Source organism: Grammomys surdaster, unplaced genomic scaffold (genome assembly GCF_004785775.1).
Source record: "Grammomys surdaster isolate TR1022 unplaced genomic scaffold, NIH_TR_1.0 268, whole genome shotgun sequence".
Lineage (NCBI taxonomy): Eukaryota > Metazoa > Chordata > Mammalia > Rodentia > Muridae > Grammomys > Grammomys surdaster.
Genome location: NW_021604709.1, coordinates 812,625 through 818,811, shown reverse-complemented (window position 1 = coordinate 818,811; position 6,187 = coordinate 812,625). Strand labels below are relative to the sequence as shown.

Here is a 6,187-nt window from a genome sequence, read left to right as displayed (position 1 = left end):
TTAGTTAATGGACAGCCTTCATTCAAAGTTATAGAGAACTCAAACATTAAATAACAGATTTTGTCAGAAATTCATTTATCTCTGATCACCTCTAGCAAAAACTGAGAGTTCTAAGTAACTAGATATGGGCATTATATGCCACAATATAGTCAACAATCAGGAAAGTGATGGCACACAAATGGCTGTATCATAATGAAGAAATACCAATGATTGGCTCAGAAAAGTTCTTAAGAGAACCAGAGACAAATCTAATGCCATAAATATTATTTTAGTGGGGTGCAGAATTTTTTAAATGAACCAGTCTTAAGAACATACAAAAGCATGATCATGTCATAGATCAATATTTGATAACAAAAGTATCGTTTAAAATTGACCACAAGGATAAGTCTGATGGGCAGTATGGTACAACCATCATATCTGTCTTGTTATACTTGTGCTGGAAAGCTGAATTTGGGGCTCCCTGCTTTCCTGGATGGTACTTTGCTCACTGATTCATATCCTTAGCTGTGTATTTAGGATTGGGGTTTCCCATCTATATTCATCAAGACAATTCTATTATACTTTTGCTTCTTATATTGTTTTTATCCATCATTGAAGTTGGCATAATAATGGCTTTTCGGAGTGCATGTGGATCCTATCTTTCCTTTGTACTTCAAGTAGCAGCCTGAGGAGCACAGGTCACAGTTTTACTTTAAACCTTGGGAAGAAGTCATACTGATTGTATCCAGTCTTGGGTCTCCTTTCTGTGTATCAATATTTTGCATTTCCTATTATAGTTTTTCTGCCATTTATTTATTTTCTTAAGTGTTTTCTATCATCTTGATTCAATATTGGGAGGTTCAAATATGCATAGAAAATTATAAAAATCTCTACCTGCAGATATCCTAGATTCAAGTGACATTTGATACAATACAATTATTTCTTATAATTTGATTCTTGTCAATTTGATTGAGTCGATCCTAGTTGACGGACTCCTTGGCTAACAGTGACTTTTTTTTTTTAGCTATGAAATAAGGAGACTCTTTGCCCTGACTTTTCATTTTTATTTTCTTTCTTGACTTTCTGCTCTGATCGTTATTCATTCTTGTCATCTTTGATTTATTTTTGTATTCCTATGTCCTTCAAATATATCTTGGATGATTCTTTGAGTATATCTGATTTCTTTTAAATGTTAGGATGTGTGCCTATAGTCATTCCTAGAAGTGTTTTATTCTAAGTAGATATCAATTCCCTGACATCTTTGTTTGCTGTTGCTACTGATCAGGTCTTCCAACAGAAACAGTGGGTGATGCAGACAAGGGAGCTCAAGGGCAGGTCCTCTAAAGGGAACATTAACAAAATATTATGTCACAGGCATCCTAGGTTCCTATCTTATGACTAAACACCTGGTGGCCATCAAAGCTCTGAGAGTATAGGATCCTGGATTAGCTGCCATATTGAGCTCCTAAAAGTATTGCATCATTCTCATATCATACAACTGCTGCTGGTCATGGAGACCAGGATAAACCCTACCTGGTTATGGAATATGTAGCATAAGGGTACCCTGCTGAAACATGTCACTAAATGTGTGTATCTGGAGGAGGAAGAGACCATACTTTTTAGGGAACTGACTTTGGCTATACTAATCATATTGTCCAGTGAGTTATTAAACATGTAAACATTTCAGTAGATTAGAAAGGGCTCATTCAATTCATGGAATTGGAGAAAGAGTTGCCTGTCAAAAAGTATAATGAGCAGAGGGAAAGCAGAATCTATACCTCTCTCTGTGGTAGTAACTGAAGAACTGCTGGAGACAATTTTTCTGAACTCGGTGCTGGTGGAGGGAGTACTTTCAAGGGGTTGGCCTGGTGCAGTTTGCACCATGGGGACACTGTTGCATGTGGAAGCTTTGAACCAGAAGAAAAGATGTTTAGTGTTCACAAGCCAAAGATGTACTGAAGTATAGAGGGCTGCTGTATATGCAGAGCCATGTCCTCCAGCTCGTGGTTCACGGACAGTAAGCATTATGAAAGGGACTTCCAGAACTGTTTTGGGTTGCATGAGACTCGCTCAGGAGGCATCTGCAATGCCTGTGTGCTGCTTGTGAAAAGATGGAAGGAGTTGCCGGCAGGATCAAAAACAAAAACAAAAAACTGGAATCGTGTGATCATTTGGTAGATGTAAGAGCAGGCCCTAGTCTAAAGACCACATTGAAACCAAAGAAAGTGAAAACTCTATCTGGAAACAGGGTGAAAGGCAACCAGATCAGTAAACTGCAGAAGGAATAAAAACGCCGCAATTCTGATGCTCCCAGCACCACCTCAAGTGGCTCTCCAGCCCAGTCTCCACGCTACAGTAACTAGTCAGATGAAGGCTCAGATACAGAGATGCCTTCCAGCTCTAATAGAACTCTAGTTTTTTTCCTTCTTATATCTTACCAGAGAAAAGACAGAAAATATGTTGTGGAATCATCTATAAGGGCTGTTTTGTGGAAGTCTTCGTCAACATTCATCTCTTAGAGCCTTGCTGCAGTAGTAAGAAGCTGCTGTCTAGAAAGTCCAAGGAGCAGGGGTGGTGCCTCTGCCCATCTCCACTAAGGAATGTTGACTGAGGTTCATTTTTACAAGGGAACCAAAAGCTGTTGAAACTTTGAAAAGACCACAAAACAAACTGACCCTCCTGTTTTTAACTTAAATACCTACTATTCTACCAAAAGACATTTTCTAGAATAATTTTTAAGCTGTACATAAAAATTTAATTATGAATAGAAAATGATCAAAATTTGATATACCATAAAGGAAATTGTACCGCATCTTTAGGTGATATGAGTATAAGACCTTTCTATATTCTACTTGGTTTACATATCTTAAATACTGTACAAACCAATCTATCTCCTTTTAGTTATCTGATGGAATGTTATTTGTAAAAATAAATAAAAAAATAAATGGGACCTTCTCCAAAACTAACCATATAATCAATCACAAAACAAGCTCCAACAGATACAGGAAGATTGAAATAATGCCATGCATTCTATCAGATCAACACAAAATAAGGCTGGAATTCAGTAACAACAAAAACAACAGAAAGCCCATATATTCATGCAAACTGAATAACTTTCTACACACTGATAAGTTTGTCAGGGAAGAATTCAATAAAAATGAAGGTACAGCATATCCAAACTTATGGGACACAATGAAAGAAGTGTTAAGAGAAAAACCCATAACACTAAATGCCTTCATAAAGAATTTGGAGAGAACCCGTACTAGCAAATTTAAAGCACACCTGAAAGCTCTAGAACACAAAAAAGCAAATACACCCAGGAGGAGTATATCCTAAAAACTAGCCAGACTCTGGGATGAAACCAACCAAAGAATCAACAAAACCAAAGGCTGGTTACTTGAGAAAATCAACAAGATAGATAAACCCTTAGCCAAACTAACTAAAAGGCAGAGAGACAGGATTCAAATTTAAAAAATCGAAATGAAGGGGGAGATATAACAATAGAAACTGAAGAAATTTTAAAAATCATCAGACCATACTAAAAAAAATAACTGTATTAGACAACATTTAAAAATATACAAGAACTGGATGATTTTCTATGCACATACCACATACCAAAGTTAAATCAAGATCAGGTAAACTAAACAGTCTCATAACCACTTAGGGAAAAGAATCAGTCATTAAAATTTTGCAACCAAAAAAAGTCCAGATGGTTTTAGTCCAGAATTATATCTGACCTTCAAATAAGAACTATTCCCAATATTCTTCAAACTATTCCACAAAATAGAAACAGAAGAAACACTACCTAATTCATTCTATGAAGCCACAGTTACTCTGATACCTAAACCACTCAAAGACCCAAGAAAGAAAGAGAATTTCAGACTAATTGCACTTATGAATATCAATACAAAAATACACAATAAAATTCTTTCAAACCACATCTAAGAACACATAAAAAAAAGTCCCAGGGATGCAGGGGTGGTTCAATATATGAAAATCCATCAACATAATCCACTGTATAAACAAACTCATAGAAAAAAATCACAGGATCATCTCTTTAGATGCTGAAAAATACTTTGACAAAATACAACACTCCATGTTAAAATTCTTGGAGAGATCAGGAAATCATGGAACATATTTGAACATAATAAAGGCAATGTATAGCAAACCAACAACCAACATCAATTTAAATGGAGGGAAACTTAAAGCAATCCCACTAAAATCAGAGACAAGACATGGTACTCTCCCTATTTATTCAATATAGTGTTTGAACTTCTAGCTAGAACAATTATACAACAGAAGGAGATAAAGTGAATGTAAGTTGGAAAGAAGTCAAAATATCACTATTTGCAGATGATATGATAGTATACATAAGTGAACACAAAAATTCCAATAGCTTATAAAGAACTTCTGCAAAGTGGTGGGATATAAAATTAACTGAAAGAAATCAGTAGCCTTCCTCGACACAAATAATACATGATCTGAGAAAGAAAATAGGGAAACAATGCCTAATAACAGCCAGAAATAAAAGAAGTATCTTTGTTGTTGTTGTTGTTGTTTTATATTATCTTTTTTATTGAATATTTTATTTGCATTTCAGATGCTATTCCTTTTCCCCCATCCCAGCCCAGAAACCCCATATCCCATCCCCCCTCCTGCTTCTATGAGTATGTGCTCCCATCCACCCACACTCTCCCTCGTCCCCACCCTTTATTTCCCCCACACTGGGGCATCCAGCCTTCATAAAACCAAGGACTTCCTCTTTAGATAAATATCTTGGTGTAACTCTAACTATAAAATAGAGGAAGATCTCAGATGATGGAAAGATCTCTCTTGCTCATAGATCAGTAGGGTTAACATAATAAAAATGTTCATCTTATCAAAAGCAATCTACAGATTCAATATAATCCCCTAAAATTTAAACACAATTTTCACAGATCTGGAAAGTGCAATTCTCAACTTCATATGGAAAAGCAAAGATTCCAAAAATACCCCCCAAAATTCTCAGCAATAAAAGATCTTCTGGGAAATTCACCATTCCTGACCTCAAGCTGTACTACAGTGCTATGGTGGTAAAAAAAAAAAATGTTATTAGTACAAAGACAGACAGATTGATCAATGGAATAGAATTGTAGACTCAGAAGTAAACCCACACATTTATGGACACTTGATCTTTGACAAAGAAGTCAAAATCATACAACAGAAAAAGGAAAGCATCTTCAACAAATAGTGCTGATCTAACTGGTGGTCTGCATATGGAAGAATGCAAATTGATCCATATTTATCACCTTGTACAAAGGTCAAGCCCACGTGGAACAAGGATCTTAACATAAAACCAGAAAGTGAATCTAATAGAAAAGAAAAGAGAAAATAGCCTTGAACAAATTGGCACAGGGGAAATTTTTCTGAACATAACAACCATGTCTCAGGCTCTAAGATCAACAATTGACAAATGGGACCACATGAATCTGAAATGCTTCTATGAGGTAAAGCACACAGTCAATATGACAAACTGGCAACCTACAGGTTGGGAAAAGATCTTCACTAACCCCACATCCGATAGAGGGCTAATGTGCAAAATATAAAAAAAACTCAAGAAGCTAGGCTCAAAAAAAAAAAAAAACCAGGTTACAAAATGGGGCACAGAGCTAAACAGAGAATTCTCAATAGAGAAATCGTGAATGGCCAAGAAGCACTTAAAGAAATGTTCAACATCTCTAGTCATCAAGGAAATGCAAATCAAAATGACCCTGAGATTCTACCTTACACCAATCACAATGGCTAAATTCAGAAACTCAAGTGATAGCACATGCTGGCAAGGATGAGAAAGAAGAACACTCCTCCCTTGCTAATGGAATTGCAGATTGATACATCCACTCTTGAAATCAATCTGGCAGTTCCTCAGAAAATTGTCTACAGTTCTACCTGAAGATTGACCTATACCATTCCTGGGCATATACTCAAAAGATGTTCCACCATACCACATGGACAGGTGTCCCACTATGTTCATAGAACCCTTATTTGTAATAGCCAGAAGCTGGAAACAATCCAGATTTCCCTCAACTGAAGAATGGATACAGAAAATTTGCTTCATTCATACAATGGAATACTATACAGCTATTAAAAAGGAAGACATCATAAATTTTGTAGGCAAATGGATGGAACTAGAAAATATTATTCTGAGAGAAATAACCCAAACCCAAAAGGA

The 6,187-nt window shown here is 36.2% G+C and overlaps 1 pseudogene; it reads left to right on the top strand.

Annotated features, from left to right (window-relative positions):
* The first annotated feature begins 1,787 nt into the window (after nt 1-1,787).
* LOC114628481 lies at nt 1,788-2,586 on the top strand (annotated as a pseudogene).
* The last annotated feature ends 3,601 nt before the right edge of the window (nt 2,587-6,187 follow it).